This window comes from Pinus tabuliformis, chromosome 8, assembly GCF_031772625.1.
Source record: "Pinus tabuliformis cultivar Carrire ecotype Pingquan chromosome 8, CPIR1, whole genome shotgun sequence".
NCBI lineage: Eukaryota > Viridiplantae > Streptophyta > Pinopsida > Pinales > Pinaceae > Pinus > Pinus tabuliformis.
Genome location: NC_142294.1, coordinates 1,645,021,525 through 1,645,044,505, shown reverse-complemented (window position 1 = coordinate 1,645,044,505; position 22,981 = coordinate 1,645,021,525). Strand labels below are relative to the sequence as shown.

General features: G+C 37.6%; 1 pseudogene; it reads left to right on the top strand.

The window, feature by feature from the left end:
* Nucleotides 1-966: 966 nt before the first annotated feature.
* LOC149242477 (potassium transporter 1-like) overlaps nt 967-22,981 on the top strand; it is a 46,253-nt pseudogene continuing 24,238 nt past the window's right edge.

Below are 22,981 nucleotides of genomic sequence, written 5' to 3'. Positions count from 1 at the left end.
GTTCAGAGGAGATGTGTCTAGACAGGATGGGATGGAGCCGATTTGCAATGATCTTGGCTATGATTTTGTACAAGCAGTTACAGAGGGAGATAGGCCGAAAGTCATTGAAGGATGCAGGGGAGTCAGATTTAGGGATTAATGCAATGAAAGTAGAGTTTATGGCCTCATACATACGCCCAGTTGATCTGCATTCTTCCACCACCTTAAGCAAATCAAGTCCAATGAGTTCATAAAAGGCAAGGAAGAATTCAATAGTCCATCCATCTGGCCCTGGACTCTTGTCTTTCTTGAACCATTTTAGCATTCCTTCTAGCTCCGCCTGTGTGACCGGGGAAATGAGATCCTCGATCGAGTCCTCATCCACAAATCTGGGGAAGTGCCTTGCAATTTGGACAATTTCAGCAATGGATGCCTCTCGGGGGGCCATGAAGAGATGTCTGAAGTGTGAATTCCCCAGATGTGAGAGTTGTCTGAAGGTAGTTGCTATGCTTCCATCTTCCATAGGCATATGCCAGATAGTATTGGAGATTTTCCTTCCTTTTGCATAATTTTGGAAAAACTTTGTGTTTTCATCCCCTGCTTGTAACCAGATTGCTCGGCTTCGGAGAATTATGTTTTCCCCAAACACTGCAACCAAGTGTTTTTTTACCCAGATGAGTTAGATAGGGATTGGTGGTTCGTATTAAGACACTACCCTAGCTCGTAACATATTTTTGAGAACAACAATGTTTTTTTTAAGAAAATATATTCACATTATATTAACAGATGAGAAATTACATAGAATACAACCAAGGGTGTGTTCTCTGCCTCATAAGGAGGAAACTAGAGAGAAAGAGCCGAAGGGATCTGCGCTAGTTGGGAGAAACTAGAGCCTTGCAGTTTCGTTGTTGGCATTACAAAACAACTATTGATTAAACTCATGCATTTGAGAATTGAGATAATGTAGTTGTTGCATGAAGTAACAAAATGATGCATAGTGTGCCAAATAAAAGGAGCGTAGACGAGCCACGGGGCTCTTCTGTGCAGTTTTCCAAGAAGGTGTGCCAATGATCCATAGGTCTCCAACTTGTTCGCCTTTGAGGTGGTGGAATAAAGGTGATTTACAAATAAATAAAAACGTGGAGAGAGATCCAACCTGAGAGTTTCCATGTCGCCTAGATTTAAATTATGTTGCACTGAAACTACATTATATCCACATTGGAAACACATTACATTTGGGTAGTTCCATGAGCCTGCATATTCTTGTATCCACTGGGTTCTCTTCGAGGATGAAGCAGCCCCAGGGGTTGGGGTGAGGAGGAGATAGAGGCATGTCGACCATTGAAGGGACGAGAGCCTGGGGAGGAGGGGGATGAGCTATAGGGGCACAAGGAAAGGGAAGGGAGGAGGAGCCAACTAACGGAGAGTGGGATGGGGAAGGGGATGGGGAAGGATAGGAGGGGATGTTGGGTAGAAAATTCAGGTGTAGCACTCTAGAAAGATGCCTAAGAGAGGATACTCCATGGATCTGATTAGCAGAGAGCTTAACAATCTGGGCAATGACTTTCTTTTTTTCTTTGGTGCGTTCCTTTACCTAGCGCGCAAGGATATCCTTGAGAGCCCAAAGTGTTGGGTAGCCCCGTCACAATTCAACTTCCTCCATAACTAGGACTTCTCTGTGTATGGATTTAGGAATCCCATTGTCAAACATGGTGGCAATAGTAGCATCATCAAAGTTGGTGGGAGGGAACCCGTGACCTCTCCCTCTACCGGGTGCATGCCTCTTCCCATTTCTCGATTCATGGTCATGCAGAGCAAGTTTATAGACACGATGCTAAAAAGTTTGCTAAAGAGAATGTCAGAAGGAGAATGTGGTCTGTCGAGGGGAATGAACATGGGGATGAGAAATTTAATGGCGGGGCGTAGGGATGGGGGGATCCCATACTAGGGTAGCTGGCTCACAGGAGCGGGGGGTGTGAGGATGGTGAGCCAAGTGGGAATTGTAGGCTAGGAAATTTGGAGTGAGAGCCTATGATCACGGGGCCACCTAGATTCGGGGATTGAGAACAACAATGTTATCATGCCAAGCGAGGAAGATAGTCAAGGTGATGACAATGGAGAGCGATATGAACTTGTGTTATTTCATAATTTATACTATTGTTTTCTATATTTTACTAATTATATTTTTTTTATTCATCTTGTTGGCATTTTATATAATCGATAAGATTCAAAAATGTTTTTACAAGTTTTTTTATTTCCAATTGTGTAATTTATAATTTAAAAATTAAAATTAACATATTTGTTTAATTCTAATTTATAATAGACTTCTTCTATAGGATTTGGATAGACATTGGGATGGATCAAAATATTGTAATTCTAAGCATGAGCTATCAATTTTGTATTGTTTTGCTGTACTTTTGTGACCCCAACCATATATTTCTAATATAAAACATTTTCTACTCTTGATAATATGAAAGTCCATTTTGACTCCTAAATGTGTGCAATCCATTAAGAATGATTATTTATAACTATATTTTTTTAAGATATCAATCAAATATACTCATTATCTCCTTTCTCAAATGACATTGTGAGCATCAATCTAAAATAACTCAGAAAGTGATAGAAAATGGAGAGTGAAAATCATATCTGTGTTATATATGTGTACTAATAGGCCTACTAGAACCATCATCAAAGTTTTTCAATATAGTAAAATAACCACCCTTATTTTCACTATGCAACATATCTCTATAAACATAAATGCTTACAACACGGTGCACAATATCTATGATAATAAAGATTCAAGGTGACAATCCTTCTCAAATAGGAAAATGAGAAGAATATCCTAAAAATGATAAAATACACCATGGAATTGAAATTGTATCCACCTTATTGGTTTACAAATGTCATACATAGTGATGCCAACCCATAAATTCATTAACACGTCTATAAGAGGCTTGATATATACATTCATATCTTTTACTTGGTACTTAATTATTTGAAATTACGCATAATTACTACTATGATATATACATATAACATATTATGCAACAAACAAGACAAATGAAAATATTACAATATTCAAAAAATTAATGCAAACAAATACCTAGAGAAATTAATGTCAACACAATGTGCTCCCTCATTATTGACATCTAAGGAGGAAGGTTATTATTGATAAAAAAAATCAGCCACACTGAGTAAATAGACATGAGCTCTCCAAATGGATTAACACCATCAACTACTAATAAAAGCCTAAAATTATGGGGTTCATTTTTAAAATGTGGCCATTTTCCCTCAAGTTCTCTAAATGCATAACCATCTGTAGACATTTGAAGAAAACCATCTTCACTCCTCTTCCGTGCATGGAAATCATAAAATTTTCCATGCTTTCACACCTGAACAATTGTTGCAAATGTAGAATTTTGGGAATATGACAAAGAACCTTTTGAGGCATCTTTTTTGTTATTTGATCAATTCAATATCTACTGTTGTTACATTTCAGACAAATTGTTTTCAATGCATGTTGTCCATAATATATAATATGATAATTAGGACATGCATCTATATCTTGAGACTCCATTCTAATGTATTTCATAACAACACATAAATCTTGGTATGTGCGAGGTAACTCATTTGGAAATGGTAACAAAAATTCACCTAACAATCTAGTACAACATAAAAGATCAATAGTTAATGTAAACAATATTAATCATAAATATTGCATTCTTATTTTACACATTAACTAACACTCGAAGAAAAGGAAAATAAATCAACCTTTCACGTGATGAAACATATTACATTATACCTTAGGATCTATATCATACAAGTGTTTGAAAAACCATTCAAAAACTTTATGTTCACCAACAATAATGTAGTAGAGAGAAACATTTCTCTTAAGCCTCCATAAAGTCGCATCGCTTCCTTCTTCAGCACATGTTTATCATCACAAAAAACATCTTTATTCTTTGCATTGACGCCAAGCACATCTTGGATCAATTGATTTGTCCCATCATATGGAACTATCATGTCATGTTCTTGCATATGATCATTATGATCTCAAGCTTCAATATACGCTCCATCTTCCTCAATTTATAGAACACCATTTATAGCACTAATACTTGGTGCAATATTAGAATCAACATACCTAGGGGGCCATGATGACCTAATAGTAATTTCAAATAATCATGTGAAATAATTAGTTTGTAGAACAAATATTATAACAATAAAAACATTTACAAATATGATTAATATAAATAAAATATATATAATAATTCATAAATAGAATAAGCTTACCATTGGAGATATTATTTCCCCACTTCAATGTGCCCATTCTTCCTATAATGTCTATCAACTATTTCATATAAAATTCTCCATGGATGTTTGCACCTGCAAGAATTGCAAGGGCAATAATATTTCCCATCATTGACCCATTTCAGATTAGTTGATCCCCATCTAATGTTTTTTTACATTCTTCCCACAACCACAAAGCTATTATACAAAACAAAATCTGTTTTTCTCTCGCAAAAAAGACCTTATAATCTTTCACAATTATTGTAGTTATAGAAAAGATGTCACAACATCTCTTACCATATGAGGTATATATATATATATATAATCACAATTGTGTTGATAGATGATTAGTCAAAATAAAAGATGACATGTACAATAAACAATCACATTAACCTCGAGTTTGAAAAAACCATATTTCATCGCAACTGTGACAACTAATGTCTATCATCGTAATTTTGGCATAATACATTGTCGTATAACTTGTTACGAACTGTTTTTGTTGTATTAATTGTGACACATGACAAATAATATGCCGCAATTATGACACACAACAAATATGTCATCATAAGTGCGACAAACATGAGCACCAAAACTAAAAAAATGACATTTTTTCTTAATCGTTGTGACAGAATGGGCCATACCATCAGACTATGTAAATGCAATTTATTCCTATATGTAGTAGTGAAACAACAATAGATACATACAAATCCCATTTTTTGAATATATTTTTTGGCGTTCATGAATAAGTTCATTGTAAACTTAATACAAAACTTAGGAAAATACTAGAGATGTCATGCATTTATACATAATAGTTTAAGGAAATGTTCGTGGATACAAACCTAATGAGATCAAAGGGTATATGTTTATATATACTAGAAAAAAGATAACTATGAGGTATAAATGATTACATGCATGAAATAGGAAGGAAGACTTAGAAGAAGAGAAATTTAATTATGGAAGTCGATCTCTAATTCTTGATTGAGTGAAGGAATCATGATTGGAGAATTAGATCACTAGTACTGGAACACATTCTTAGCTTCTAAACTTGATTGGTATCAACAATAATTACGATTTAACAATACCAAAATTTTATTCTAGATGTATGAGTATAGATAGAAATTAAGACTATTTATAAAAGAAAGACATTAAGTTATTTACACAAATAGGCTTTATGAACTTATGTTTGTAAATATAACTAGATATTGTTTATTACAAAATTTTTGTACATGCAAAAAGTATAGCATCAATGACCATGTTCTGGTTATGAATATGTCAAAGGGAATTGAATAAATATTTAATCTTTCTATAACATGAATGTTAAACCTACTAATTGCTTATAATTTAAAAAGGAATATGGGTAGTGACAATAAATGAGAAATAAATCGAAGCCTATCTAATAAGTTACTAGTGTGAAAAAGGGTTAATAAATTTAACTCTCCAAAGATACGAGATTTAGCAATTATTCAAATATTGTAAAAATAAATACTTATGTTATATGAAAAAAAGAGAGAGACATATTTTTATAAATATTATCTCTATTTGATAAATATCACCCTCGACTTCATATGGAAGAGACCGTATAAGTATGGAGGAAGAATATATCAGTGAAGAGATCCTATTTTAGTAAACACCATTACTTGAATGATCGCATAAATATATTCTTAGAAAACGTAGGTGGGAATAATTTATATAAAAATTTGGATTCAAATTAAGAGCAAGGGAAAACCAGCGTGGCTGCCAGGCTTATTAAGCCTTGAACTAACTGAACAATTATAGGGCCAAATGCCAAGATAATTATATTGAAAAAGAGCCAATTAGTTCGTAAAACAATTTAATTCGATTGTATTAAGGGCAATAAAACATGAACCATATATATATGGTGTTTCTTTAAGGGTAACCAGAAATATCATAAAGTTGATATGATAGCCATTTTTTGTATTAGACAAACAAAAAGATTATATATTGTTGTGTAGACAATCCTTTCTGCAGACATAAACGATCCCTCTAGTCATATGGGAGGATCTAACATCTACATAAGACAACTATATGTAAACTTTCCTAGTTTATACCAGAAAACACAAAGAGGATAGATGACCTACCACACTCTAATGCTAACATCCGTTGGTGTCTTCCTTTATTCTTTCATTTCCAAGCTCAATCTCCTATTCACCATTATGGATGAATACCTGCAAGGAATATCACATGGAGACAACAAACACATACATAGAAAAATTCATTCCAATATAAACCATGTAACAAATCAAGGAGTATTACACTAAATGAGCAATAATTGACACATTTATGGAAAGCAAACACATAATGTATTATTAATAGATGGTAAAGGGAGCATTACAACCACTTAAGCCTTGATGTTGGAAGCCTCCTTTAGGTGAGTTTCCAAGTCCTAGCCTTAAACTTCAAGAACTCCTTTATCCTTAGCAAAATGGGCAACAATTGGACATAGTTCAGAAGTAGAATGGAAACCAACCCTTAGTGGAAGGTGGGAAATTAATTTATAGGGAAGGAGAGGGAGTTGAGGATCCATGAAAAGAAGGAGGAGTTCCACATCTCAAGGGAGAGATCCATGGAAAGAGGCTCTAGGGCCAAGAATGGTATGTCTCATTCCAATCTTCATCTACCTGAAACAACATCGTCATTCTCGAGCTTTCTAGTAAGAGAAGCTTCTCCTCCATTTTGGGAAAAACTGCCTGAAGAGGAACAATGTGGATTTTCCTGATAAAAGTATGACATTTAGCACAAATTTTGACCATTGAAGTCACGCTGAAGACCCTACCAACATGGATTTTCCTGATAAGAGTAGCGTAGGGGTTGCAAAGCAAGGTTTTTGGCAAGTTCTTCGGAATTATTCCAAGGCAAATTTTCTTCCTTTTCTTTAGGGATATTATTCTGATAACCACAAACATGTTTCATGGTGAATAGATTTTTTGCGAAAGCTTTCATCATTTTATGATGCTTGTGTCATTGACAACACATAATGCGACACTTCAGAATATGAGATTGGGAGTGTGACAAAATATTGTGTAATAGATGCCCCCTAAAGCATGAAATCGGAATGGGAAGTGATGGCTGAGGTGCTTTATAAGAAAAGGAAAGGACTTAGAGAACCACCATCAAGAGACCTACAAATCAAACATAATACAATATCTCTGACATCTCTAATATAAGTATGCCTGAAAATACATTTTTGAGTAGGCATCTAATAATACATGTATCCACAGCATGGATGCAGCCATCGGAATAGAAAGGATCATGCTTACAATCATGAATAATTAATAACTCCATGCAGCTTGGATTTATCAAACGAAACCCAAGGTCTTTATCTTTGTCTCGATGCAACCAAAGGACAAATCCCACCATGTGAATAGATGTATCGAAGTCGAACATGGTAGAAGCCACCTGATTCCTGGTCAATGATGTAAACCGTTACCAAGCATGAGAGAAATCACCAATGATGATGATGGCTCTCAAGGTACAACAACACAATCCATGAGTGTGAACAATGAAACTGAAGTTGAACACTCGCATATCATTCCATCAAAGGCCAGTGATGTGAACCTATTGTTGAATACGAAGAACCTACCATTGAGGCATGCAAGCTCCAAGGTACTAAAAGGGAGTTCTAGATCATATTCGTAGATAATGAGCTGGAGTCAACAGGAGGTGATCTATCGAAGGAGGGCTTTCCACATCATCAACACAAAACATAGGATTTTACAGATTTGTCAAGAGTGTTTCAAGATTGTTGCAGAAAAGTCGATTAGTGTATAAGTGGTTTGAAGTGACGATGGGACTTCTCTTGAACATATCAACGACACGAATCCGAAATTTGGCATCATTTGACTTAACATAGGATCAGAGGTCATGGTGACAATAGTAAATAATAAGATGAGGGGAAAATGGATGACCAAAACCCAGTATGGTAAGTGATGAAGTGAGGATAACCCAACCTGACAGAGATACATACAAGTGTCATGTTCAAGAGCGACATGCTGCCTTTTATAAAAAATATAGGATATAAGTTTCCTTCCTTTTCCCCTCACTATTTCTAGTGAGTACCTCTTTATTTTTAATCTCAAACTTGAAGAGGATACCATATGCTTGTCATATAAGTTCATCCTTTGGATGAATCCATCCTAGTGTTTTTATCAAGCCCCAGGAAGGAGTAGCTCGGTCTCGTCACGGTGAAAATTTATTCATCGTTTCAGTTTTACGAGTCTGTCAGAAGGGTAGCTCGATGTCTTTTTCATATTAAGAGGGTTTGAAAAAGAGGTAAAAAGAAAACCCTAGATGTCCCTTTTCGTAGATAGTCTCTCGAATTCAAAAAGGTAGAAAACAATATTCAAGAGAACCTCTTGGCCACGTGTGACTAAGGTATTCCTTTTTCATAGGTAGTCTATCTCAGTCCAGAAAAGGGTTAAACTTATAATGAGTAGATGTATTTTCATTTACTTTTATGAGTTCAAAAATATAAGTGTTCGACAATCTTTTCATATTTCGAGAGTAAGAAAAGAGCTGAAAGATTATTCTAAGGGTGTTCCTTTTTCATTTATTTTTTATGAGTTCGAAAAAGTGAAAAATTAAAACTCGATAGCTCATCCAAAATCAATTACCGTCGCCAATTACTAATAACCTGTTGATGCATATGTAAAAAAACATTACCCAGTTCGAGAAAAATACACAAATATAGGTAAAAATATGCCCTAAATGGTAAAATTACTTAAAAAGGTTTATATAAACCCCAAAAGTAAACATAAAATTACCATTTGTCATTTTGTGAATTGGAGAGATCATTTTTCCCTAAATTTCCCCAATCTTCAGGTGAGGAGTGTGGTTGACCCAGGGCACCATTCGATGAACTATCTATCATAGGTAAGAGATCTGTCCTTCCTCTGCAATTTAGTAGTAATTTCAAGTAATTTAACCCATATAATAGATAGCTAGGATGGTTTGAATAAAACATGAGTCGAGGGTGGTCAACACAGATTTTACCCATTGGGATCACCCTACCCTCCCTGAGCATAATAGTGCCATTGCACTGGAAGTTGCAAAAAAATATGGGGGTAGACACGCTAGTGCTGTGAAACAAAATTTTCAATAGAAATCCAAAATTACTGATTGTTTTGCAAATTTTCCTCCATGGCACCCGATTAGAACCTTGTTCATTGATGTTTTATAGGTTATTTGCTGGAGAAATTGGTTATTGAGTGGAAAGAAAGAGGTCATGAAGAAAAATATCACCAAGCATCACAGGATCTAAATTTCATAAGGGATCTCCGTGCATGTGGATTGCTTAAATTCTTTCATACCCCTAGGATCAGAGCCCATGTGGAGCTATTTCAATTCTTGGTAGGATGGTGGGATGTAGACCACTAGATGTTCATAATAGGGGACTAAGAGTTTGACATAGAAGTTGCAAACTTGTAGACATATAATTTATCACTGGTTTGTCTAAGAGAGGATGGCGAGTTCAATTGTCTAATTCTCATGCTAGAGGAGAAAGCACTAACATGCTAATAGCTAGACATTTCCATGGTTTTGCAAGACAAAAAGTGGGAAGATAAACATCAAAACTGTCACAAATATTCCATTGAGAACAATTCTATATGCTATAGCTCAAGTAGTTGGGGTCTAGGATTTGCATGAGGCGAGAAAATCCCACTTTTAGTATGGAGTGGATTGCCTTAGTCCATATGTGTTCAACTAGTGTGAAAGACTACTAGTCAATATGAAAGACCAACTCACCAAGTTCAAGACAGGTAACCTCAAACAATTTAGATAGGGATCGATTTTGGTGACATTCTTTCTAAAGCTTGTTTCATTGTTCATATATCAGTAGGTGGAGGTAGACACTCTTGGACCCTAAGATCCACTTTTATTGCAGTGGGGAGAGTTGGTACCTCATCATGGATGTGGGAAACAAATGTCCTTTCCACCTGCGTTTTTGTATGTCTACATCAACAACTCATCATAGTGGATGATTGTGTTGGGTGTGTGTTATATTATTTCCACGATTAGCCCCATGTGCGAGGGGTTCACAGGGGGGGAAATAGCCCCCCCTGTCGGGGGGTTTGTAGCTCGGAATTTTTTTTGGACCCTGTATTAGGTGGGCAAACATACCTATGGTTTTTTGCATGGTTTTTGCACATGGTTTTTGGCATGATGGTTTTCTGTCCATGGTATTTTTGTAGATTCAATCAAGGGAACTATGGTTATGTTATAATCTAGGATTAATGAATGCTTCAACATGTATATATATGTATTGTAACATTGAAAGGAATATAATGAAAAATCAATCTGGTAGTCCTGATTTTTGGATCTAGGAGAAAATCTTTGTGTATATCTATTTTATGTTTTATGCTCTCGCCATTGTTTATTTTCTGAGTTTAGAATTCGTATGTAGGTAATTTCTGTATGTGTTTAAAACCTACAGATTGGGCCTATACTGGGATAGATTTCTGAGGAGATCTCAATCTCCCACTACCACCTAGAGCGAAGTGGAATGACTCAGGTAAAGAACTATTTTTTAAGATTTTCAATTTTTTTGATGTTTTTTAATTATGTGAACTGAGATTGAGACTTCTGATACTTTGCATATGTGGGACCAGTGAGACCTCTAGAGGTTTCTCTAATAGCGAGCAGGGTGGCATGGCAACTCGAGGATGCACCATATGTTGAGGGAGCCAATCCTATGGTGGAGGTGGAGCACAATCTAGAGGCCTTGACTAAAGGCATTCCAGATTATGCTACTATTGATGATGTTCCACTTCAGTATTAGAGGCATACCATGGGAGTGTCAACTATACTGCGTCGACTATTGGGACGAGTTGTTAGGGATGTATCATGCTATCATGAGCATCATGTTGGTGGATAGACATGTCTCCAGTCTTATTTTTTGCACTTATGTAGGCTCAAGAAGCCATGTGCCTTAGAACACAAATTTTGATTTTTGATGTAAAAGACATTTTGCAAACTCTATGTATATACATGTTTTACCTTATGTACCTTATGTTCCTATTGTATCATGGTTTTTCTTTTTACATATGTTGCAAATGTCGATCTAAAACATGATTAGCTAATGCATCTTTCAATGTATTTAGATGTCCTGGAATGTGTAGATATGTTATGTAATCAAAATTTCTTTCCAAGAGACAAATACACAAATAAATTCTTAAAATGTTAGGGTTTATGACGGAATATTGCTTGTTTAATTGTAATAAAATGAGTTTTGAATCAATTTTAACAACTAATGCCCTAATACCAAGAGCAATAGATTTCGACAATAGTTTGATGATCGCACTATATTCTGCTATGTTATTAGTTGTATGTCCTAAACATATACCCTGTAAACTCTCTAACTCATCAGTGGGAGCAAAGAGTGTCCACATAATGGAAGATAAATTCCATGTACTACGACAAGCACTAGCAGTGAAACTGACATAAGGAAGAGGGTTCATTGACATCTGCATATAGAGTGGAACACGCGGTAAGCAGCGGAAAACATGTTTGCAAAAATGAAAACAATCACACCAAAAGACTGCACACTAATGTACAAAGTATCTACGCAATATTAACAATAATACTTTTTTAGGTAGAGCCCATTGCGGGTCTTAGACAACTGATTTCCATCATAATCAACCAACCCATATGCACCCTTTTGTAATATGTGTTTAACAATATAGGGTCTATGCCACATGGGTTCGAACTTTTCGACACCTAATTTATTGTTATCTTGATCATACAGTAAGACCAAGTCACCTTCTCGATATGTATGAGGGGTCACGAATTTATCATATTGGGCTTTATCAAATATTTTTTGAGTCTTAATTACTAATGCGATAATTCGGCAAGTCTCGTTAAGACGTTCTAAGTAAAGGAACCTCTCTTCCTGAGGTGAAGTACCAGGAAGTAGTTCAACAACCAGATTCAATGATAGGATCTCACATTCAATGGGTAGGATGGCTTCCAAACCATAGACCAATTGGAAAGGTGTGAATTCGATTGTCATTTTAGTAGTGGTTCGATATGCCCATAAGGCTGAAAAAAGCATAAGATGCCAGTTCTTTTTATGCATCCCAATGGTTCGTTGAAGCATAGTAACCAAAACTTTGTTGACAACTTCAACTTGGCCATTATCCTATGGGTAATTTGGAGTTGAGCTATTGTGACATAAGCCCATATGAGCAGTAAGATCTGTCATCATGAATTTAGAGAAATGGGATCCATGGTTGGTGACTATGGCTTGTGGAACACCAAATCGAGCTATTACATGATTAGATAGAAATAAGGATGCAATTTTATTGTTAGCATTGTATGTAGACATCGTCTCGGTCCATTTTGTGAAATAATCCACGACAACGATGATGTAACCATGCCCCCCGACCGAGTGAGGGTTACAAGTCATGAAATCAATGCCACATTTTGCAAATGGACCAACGATAATAATTGGGTGTAAGGGAATGGGTGGGGTTCATTGTTTCTGGTTATAGATTTGGCAAGCGTGACATTTTTGTTTTTTGTACTGCAAGAATGTAATCTTTGAAGATGGAAGGCCAAAACTAGCTGACATGAAGTATATTTTGAGTTTTTGTGTATCCTAACATATGACCACCATAGGCTCTAGAGTGGTAATCATTTAAAGATTTCTCAACTTCCTCATGTGTCAAACACTGTCGAAGGACTGAATCCACACCATGACAGTATAAGGTATCCCCAAAAATATGATAAGGTTGGGATTGGTACTAATTTGGCGTCGCTCAGAGCGAGATAGCTCTGGTCTAAAAGTCTGGGTTTGGAGATATATGATGGTGTCTCCATACCAGGGCTTGCGAGTGCTGATGAGGAAGAGAGATACATCAAGAATCAATTCATCATATATGGTAGTTGTGTCAGTAGAGGGAAGATTGTAGGTTTTAACCTTGTACAAAAATTACCTGCATACGAATTCTAAAACATAGAAAATAAATAATGCGAGAGCATAACACATAAAACATGTATACACAGAGATTTCCCCTGGATCCCAAAACTAGGACTACCAGCTTGATTTTTCATTATGTTCCTTTCAATGTTATAATATATATATTTATACATGCCGAAGCGTCCAATACCATGGACTGAAAACCATCGCATCCAAAAAACATGTGCAAAAATCATGCACAAAACCATAGGTGGGTCCGCCCAACCTAACATAGGGTCCAAAACGAAAATTTTCTGGGGCACTGCCCTGGACCCCATAAAGTGGGGTTACGGCTACACCTCAAACCCCCTGTGACCCCCCCTGCTACACAATTGACACAACGAAGGGGGGCTCTGCCCCCTCTAACCCCCCGGTTAACTATGTGGGCTAGTCGTGGAAAGAATATAACACAACCCAACATTCTCCCACTTGTTGTTTTCTTTCCACAGGGGACCAGAAGAGAGCTTAGTCATTTTTCTAGCCCTAAAATGCCCATTGACTCTCTACACCAAGAGAACTTCTCAGAGCTAACAGATTTTGTCAATGCATCTGCAGTATTCTTCAAAGTGTCCACCTTTACCAGCAACACTTTTTTGTCTTCTATCATATCCCTCACAAAGTGATACTGAACATCAATGTGCTTTGTCTTTGAATGATATGCGGGGTTCTTTGCCAAGAAAATTGCACTTTCGCTGTCACAGTCTATCCTTATAGCTTCCTGTACTAACCCCATACTTGAACACAATCTTTGCAACCAAACTGCTTCCTTGCTTGCATGAGTGGCTGCCATGTATTCTACCTTTGTAGTTGATAGTGCCACTACAGATTGTTTCTTACTCATCCAACTGACTGCACCTCCAAATAGGTTAAACACATACCCACTTGTAGATCTTATTTAATCCAAATCTCCAGCCCAGTCTGCATCAACAAAGCCATGAATATCCAACACTCTGTCCAATCTTTGTCTTCCTTGGTAGCACAAACCATAATCACTAGTGCCACGCAAATACCTGAAAACCCACTTCACTGCTCAATACTCCCACTGCATGTGCAATGTCTGGTCTAGTACAGACCATTGCATACATCAAGCTACCGACTGCACTTGCATATGGAACAAGGGACATGTCCTCTTCCTCTTCTTGTGTCTTGGGACACTGTTTAGCAAATAACCTCACACCTACAGGAATAGGAACCTTCACCGGTTTACTATCCTGCATATTAAACCTCTGTAGTATTGTCTCGACATAATTCCTCTAGTTTAACCAGAGCTTCCTCTTTGCCCAATCTCTTTTAATTTCCATGCCTAAAATATAGTTTACAACACCAAGATCTTTCATGTCAAATTTGGAGGACAATTGGGTCTTCAAATCCTGGATAATTGCTTTATCATTTCCAACCAGCAACATATCATCCACATACAATACCAGATAAATAACACGGTCACCAATTAATTTAAAATACACACAGTGATCTGCTTTGCTTCTGGTGAAGCCAAGTCCCCATATAAATGTATCAAATTTTTGATACCACTTCCTTGGTCACTGTTTTAACCCATACAGAGACTTCTTTAACTTGCATACCAGTTCTTTCTTACCCTTCACCGCAAAGCCTTCAGGTTGCTTCATGTAGATCTCCGCTTCCAGATCCCTGTGAAGAAATGCTGTCTTCACATCCATCTGTTGTACTTCAAAATCAAAAGCAGTAGCAATAGATAAAGGTAACCTAATAGAAGTTACCTTGGCAACAGGAGAAAAAATATCACCAAAATCAATTCCTGGCACCTGGGAATAACCTTTTGCTACCAATCGAGCTTTATATTTCGCCACCTTTCCTTATGCATTTGTCTTCTTCTTGAACAACCATTTGCTGCCAATGGGTTTCCTTCCAGCCGAAAACTCCACTAGATCCCAAGCCTCATTTTTGTGCAAAGATGCCATTTCATCAACCATGGCCTCTTTCCAGAGTTTTCTATCCTTTGAATCTACTGCTTCCTTCACAGTTCTGTGATCATCATCAGTAATAGATAAAGCAAAATTTGAACAGAAAGCAGATGGACTATACCTTTCTGGCTGCCTTCTTTCTCGAACTGATCTTCTTACACCCAGAGTTTGTGGCTCTTCATCTTCTGATTCCTCCTTTGCTGTAGAGTCTGATTCTTCCTCATTTAGCTCAAACTCTATCTTTTCAGGTTCCTTTGGTTGGACTTCATGTTTAATAACATCTTTTACCTCTTTGAACACCACATCTCGGTTGTACACAACCTTCCGTGTGACTGGGTTCCAAAGCTTATAACCCTTTAAACCATCCTTATACCCAATAAAGATTCACTTTTCAGATTTAATATCCAACTTGGTTCGTTTCTCCTTTGGAACATGTACATATGCATCACATCCAAATACCCTCAGATGTGAAAGAGAGGGTTTCTTACCAGTGCATACCTCTTGTGGAGTCTATTGGGACTCAGAAATGTCATATTTTCATCCACCTTTTTCTTCACTATTCCTTACATTTCATCATCCCATTAACCTTTTATCATATCATTTTCATAAATACATTTGGGTTTCACCTTCTTATTTTCCATTTTATTCATTTTTGTATTACAAGTGAATTTATGATTAAATATTAGAAAATATACATATTTTTTTATATATCTCAAGAATATGTGAGTTTTGTGATGTGTAGGAAATATGTGAAGAATTAATTCCAAGGGACTTATCAAATATCTCCTCCACCATATTAAGGAGATAATTATGCAAGCCTATTCCTAAGGAGAAAATCATGGAGGATTTGGTTGTCATATCTTATCCATATCTCCTCCACCATATTAAGGAGATAATTATGCAAGCCTATTCCTAAGGAGAAAATCATGGAGGATTTGGTTAGCATATCTTATCCAAGATATGTGAGAGATTTGTGGAGGATTCAAAGGGATCATATTTTGTAATAATGGGAAAGTAGTTGAAAATGCTTGAGAGATTTGTGGAGGATTCAAAGGGATCATATCTTGTAATAATGGGAAATTAGTTGAGAGTGCTTGAGAGAATATTGGATATGTAATTATGAGATGGTTATCTTCCTCATGTATATAAGAGAGTGCTCTCTCTTCATTTTGATAATAATGAATAATGGAAAGAATGAAGAATTCTTAGTTTTTCATCTTTTATTGTTATGCTTTCATGATTTGTAATTTGATTCTTGTAATATAATTTGAGATAGTTTTATTGTTGCGAGCTCACATATGTTGTTTGTCATTCAATTCTTCACATGTTGTAATTGTTTTTCCCTTATGAAATTTCCTGCTTTCCTAGTTAGTATTTCAATGCCTTCCTAGATTAATTCGATTTCAGTAATTTAGATTAAATTAGTTCCACTTCGGTCCTGCATATATAGTGCATGTGCCTCGTAAGCCTACGAACCTCGGATTGACAAATTAAATAGTTGGGCAAGTACTACAACAGAATTAAACGATAATATTTTCACCCAACAGAGTCTTATCCTCCAATGTTGATGAAGATGATCTGTTGACTAGGTAACATGCTGTCTCCACTGCCTCTGCCCAGAATTCCTGTCCTAACCTGGCACCACTGAGCATGCTTATTGCCCTTTCCATCAACGTCTTGTTCATTCTTTTTGCAAATTCATTTTGCTGAGGTGTATATGGAGTAGTCTTCTTCCATGCTATACCACACTTCTTACAGAATTCTTCAAATTCCTTGCTGCAAAACTCTCCACCATTATCTGTCCTCAGCACCTTTATCTTCTTCTCTGTTTGGTTTTCCACCAGAGCCTTAAATTCTTTAAACCTGTCAAAGAATTCAGATTTCTTCTTAAGGAAATATATCCATGTATTCTTTGAGAAGTCATCTATAAATTATACATAGTACACAGACTTACCTAGTGATGGAACCTTCACAGGTCCAAACACATCACTGTGCACAAGCTCTAATATTTGTTTTGCCCTCTTACTGTAGGTTTTAACCTCGTACAGAAATTACTTGCATACGAATTCTAAAACACAAAAAAATAAACAATGCGAGAGCATAACACATAAAACACATCTACACAGAGATTTTCCCACTGGATCCCAAAACCGGGACTACCAGCTTCATTTTTTCATTATGTTCCTTTCAATGTTATAATACATATTTATACATGCCGAAGCATCCAATACCATGGACCAAAAACCATTGCATCCAATACTATCGACTGAAAACCATCGTGTCCAATACCATGGACCGAAAAACCATCGCGTCCAAAAAACATGTGCAAAAATCATGCACAAAACCATAGGTGGGTCCGCCCAACCTAACATAGGGTCCAAAATCAAAATTTTCTGGGGCGCTGCCCCGGACCCCATAAAGTGGGGTTACGGGTACCCCTCAAACCCCTTGTTAACTACGTGGAAAGAATATAACACAACCCAACATTCTCCCACTTGTTGTTTTCTTTCCACAGGGGGCCATAGGAGAGCTTAGTCATTTTTCCAGCCCTGAAATGCCCATTGTTTCTCTACACCAGGAAAACTTCTCAGTGCTTAAATATTTTGTCAATGCATCTGCAATATTCTTCAAAGTGTCCACCTTTTCCAGCAACACCTTTTTGTCTTCTATCATATCCCTCACAAAGTGATACTGAACATCAATGTGCTTTGTTTTTGAATGATATGCAGGGTTCTTTGCCAAGAAAATTGCACTTTGGCTGTCGCAGTCTATCCTTATAGCTTCATGTACTAACCCCATACTTGAACACAATCTCTGCAACCAAACTGCTTCCTTGCTTGCATGAGTGGCTACCATGTATTCTGCCTCTGTAGTTGATAGTGCCACTACAGATTATTTCTTACTCATCCAACTAACTGCACCTCCAAATAGGTTAAACACATACCCACTTGTAGATCTTCTCTGATCCAGATCTCCAACCCAGTCTGCATCAACAAAGCCATGAATATCCAACACTCTATTCAATCCTGGTCTTCCTTGGAAGCACAAACCATAATCACTAGTGCCACGCAAATACCTGAAAACCCACTTCATTGTTATCCAATGCTCCTTTCTTGGTTTTGACATAAACCTACTCAATACTCCCACTGCATGTGTAATGTCTGGTCTAGTACAGACCATTGCATACATTAGGCTACCGACTGCACTTGCATATAGAACACGGGAAATATCCTCTTCCTCTTCTTGTGTCTTGGGACATTGTTCAACAGATAACTTTACACCTACAGGAATAGGAACCTTCACCGGTTTACTATCCTGCATATTAAACCTCTACAATATTGTCTCGACATACTTCCTCTGGTTTAACCAGAGCTTCTTCTTTTCCCGATCTCTTTTAATTTCCATGCCCAAAATATAGTTTGCAACACCAAGATATTTCATGTCGAATTTGGAGGACAATTGGGTCTTCAAATCCTGGATAATTTCTTTTTCATTTCCAACCAGCAACATATCATCCACATACAAGACCAGATAAATAACACGATCACCAATTAATTTAAAATACACACAATGATCCGCTTTGCTTCTAGTGAAGCCAAGTCCCCGTATAAATGTATCAAATTTATGATACCACATCCTTGGTGACTGTTTTAACCCATACAGAGACTTCTTTAACTTGCATACCAGTTCTTTCTTACCCTTCACCGCAAAGCCTTCAGGTTGTTTCATGTAGATCTCCTCTTCCAGATCCCCATGAAGAAATGTTGTCTTCACATCCATCTGTTCTACCTCAAAATCAAAAGCATCAGCAACAGATAAAAGTAATCTAATAGAAGTCACCTTGGCAACATGAGAAAAAATATCACCAAAATCAATTCCTGACACCTGGGAATAACCTTTTGCTACCAACCGAGCTTTGTATTTCTCCACTTTTCCTTATGCATTTGTCTTCCTTTTGAACACCCATTTGCTGCCAATGGGTTTCCTTCCAGCCGGTAACTCCACCAGATCCCAAGCCTCTTTTTTGTGCAAAGATGCCATTTCATCAACCATGGCCTCTTTCCAGAGTTTTCCATCCTATGAATCCACTGCTTCCTTCACAGTTCTAGGATCATCATTAGTAATAGATAAAGCAAAATTTGAACAGAAAGCATATGGACTATACCTTTCTGGCTGCCTTCTTTCTCGAACTGATCTTCTTACACCCAGAGTTTGTGGCTCTTCAGCTTCTGATTCCTCCTCTGCTGTAGAGTTTGATTCTTCCTCCTTTAGCTCAAACTCTATCTTCTCAGGTTCCTTTGGTTGGACTTCATGTTTAATAACATCTTTCACCTCTCTGAACACCACAACTCGGCTGTACAGAACCTTCCTTGTTACTGGGTTCCAAAGCTTATAACCCTTCAAACCATCCTTATACCCAATAAAGAGGCACTTTTTAGATTTACTATCCAACTTGGTTCGTTTCTCCTTTGGAACATGTACATATGCATCACATCCAAATACCCTTAGATGTGAAAGAGAGGCTTTCTTACCAGTCCACACCTCTTGTGGAGTCTTATCCTCCAATGCTGATGAAGGTGACCTGTTGACCAGGTAACATTCAGTATCCACCACCTCTGCCCAAAATTCTTGTCCTAACCCGACACCACTAAGCATGCTTCTTGCCCTTTCCATCAATGTCTTATTCATTCTTTCTGCAACTCCATTTTGCTGAGGTGTATATGGAGTAGTCTTTTGCCGTGCTATACCACACTTCTTACAGAATTCTTCAAATTCCTTATCGCAAAACTCTCCACCATTATCTATCCTTAGCACCTTTATCTTTTTCTCTATCTGGTTTTCCACCAAAGCCTTGAATTCTTTAAACCTGTCAAAGACTTCAGATTTCTTCTTAAGGAAATATATCCATGTATTCCTTGAGAAGTCATCTATAAATGATACCTAGTACACAGAATTACCTAGTGATGGAACCTTCACAGGTCCAAACACATCACTGTGCACAAGCTCTAATATCTGTTTCGCCCTCTTACTTCCACAGGGGAAACTCACCCGATTCTGCTTCCCATATACACAATTTTCACAGAAATCAAAATACAGAGAGCTATTACTCATACCTTCTACCATACCTTTACCATGAAGTATTCGAAGGCCATTTTCTCCAATATGTCCAAGCCTTTGATGCCATAGCATGGTCCTCTCTCCAAAGATGACTAGATTTTCTGCTCCACTTTCAGGAACCACATAACTTTTGCACCCATCAACAATAGTGCTACCTTGCAGCTTGTACAGAGTTCCAGTCCGAACTCCCCGCATCAATACCAGTGCTCCCCGAACCATCTTGCAGGTATCCTTCTCGAACACTGTTTTTACACCTGCATCATCCATCTTGCTTACATAAATCAGATTTCTGGCCAATGGAGGAATATGTAGAACACCCGGAAGTGTTCTAACCCTTCCACCTTGCACCATCAACTTTACTTTTCCACGACCAATGATTCTAGCCTTCCTGTCATCCCCAAATAAGACATCACCACCATCATATTTCTCATACTCGCAGAACCACTCTCTATGGGGAGTGAAGCGAAAGGATGGACCTCAGTCAATCAACCATGCCTCATGATCTACATGTGTACTTGAAGAAGCCAAGTACATATCCCCACCTTCATCTGAGGTGGTTTTCGCCTTTGTAGAATTAGCATCATCAGATCCCTTTCCTTTATCAGGAGATTTAGATTTACAGTCCCTTTTGAAGTGCCCTTCCTTTCCACATTTCCAGCACACCACCTTTACAGGTTTTCCTGGAGATTTAGATCTCCCTCTAGATTTAGATCTCCCACTCGATGATTTATTTTTGTTTTTGTTCTGGGATCGTCCTCGTACAGACAAGGCATCACCATTCTGGCTCTCCATATTTTTCTGTCTCATCTCCTCCGTCAGCAAGGATGAGACTATTTCATCCAAATGAAAGGCAGTTGCATTGCTACCTATTGCAATAACCAGACTATCCCATGAATCTAGTAGAGAACACAATAAATTGACGAACTTATCTTCATCTGGAATTTTAATTTCAAAAGATGCTAATTGACTTACCACAGTATTAAACGCATTCAGATGCTCTGTCACTGAGTCTCCATCTTTCATCCTCAGGTTATACAGATTTTTATGTAGGAACAATTTATTCACTAGAGACTTAGATTGGTACAAAGTCCCTAACTTGTCCCACAAAGCCTTTGCCGTAGCTTCCCCTGATACATTTAGTAATACTGAATCTGAGACACACAATCGTATTGTGTTCTTTGCCTTCCGATACAACTTCTTCCATTCTTCATCGGTCACTCCCGTTGGTTTAGTACCTAGATCTACCGCGATCCACTGATCTTTATCCACCAATAGATCCTCGATCTTGAGTTTCCACAACTCAAAACTCTGACCATTAAATTTCTCGATCTCTATCTTTCCACCACTCGCCATCTTCTTTCACCACTAGAATCGATCTCACAAATCTCCCACTGAACAGGGTCTACCACAGGCCCAAGCGAAACCCCTCAGCACAAAGGCGTCCCCTTGAAGCCAAAAACAACTCTGATACCAAATGTAGGTTTTAACCCCATACAGAAATTACCTGCATACGAATTCTAAAACACAAAAAAATAAACAATGCAAGAGCATAACACATAAAACACATATACACAGAGATTTTCCCACTGGATCCCAAAACTAGGACTACTAGCTTGATTTTTTCATTATGTTCCTTTCAATGTTATAATTAATATTTATACAGGCCGAGCATCCAATACCATGGATCGAAAACCATCGCATCCAATACCATGGACCAAAAACCATTGGGTCCAATACCATGGACCAAAAAACCATCGCATCCAAAAAACATGTGCAAAAATTATGCACAAAACCATAAGTGGGTCCGCCCAACCTAACATAGGGTCCAAAATCAAAATTTTCCAAGGCGCTACCCCGGACCCCATAAAGTGGGGTTACGGGTACCCCTCAAACCCCCTATTAACTACGTGGAAAGAATATAACACAACTCAACACTTACCACCAAAGAGGAAACTCACCCGATTCTGCTTCCCATATAAAAATTTTTCACAGAAATCAAAATCCAGAGAGCTATTACTCATACCTTCTACCATACCTTTACCATGAAGTATTCGAAGGCCCTTCTCTCCAATATGTCCAAGCCTTTGATGCCACAACATGGTCTTCTCTCCAGAGACCACTAGATCTTCTGCTCCACTTTCAGGAACCATAGAACTGTTGCACCCATCAATAATAGTGCTACCTTACAGCTTGTACAGAGTTCCTATTCAAACTTCCCGCATCAATACCAGTGCTCCCCGAGCCATTTTGCATGTATCCTTCTCGAACACTATTTTTACACCTACATCATCCATCTTGCTTACAGAAATCAGATTTCTGGCCAATGCAAGAATATGCAGAACACCCGGAAGTGTTCTAACCCTTCCACCTTGTAACTTCAACTTTACCTTTCCGCGACCAACGATTTTAGCATTCCTATCATCTCCTAAGAAGACATCACCACCATCGTATTTCTCATACTCGCAGAACCACTCTCTATGGGGAGTGAAGTGAAAGGATGCACCTGAGTCAATCAACCATGCCTCATGATCTACATGTGTACTTGAAGAAGCCAAGTACACATCTCGACTTTCATTTGAGGTGGCTTTTGCCTCTGCAGAAGGAGCATCATCAGATCCCTTTCCTTTATCAGGAGCTTTAGATTTACAGTCCCTTTTGTAGTGCCATTCCTTTCCGCATTTCC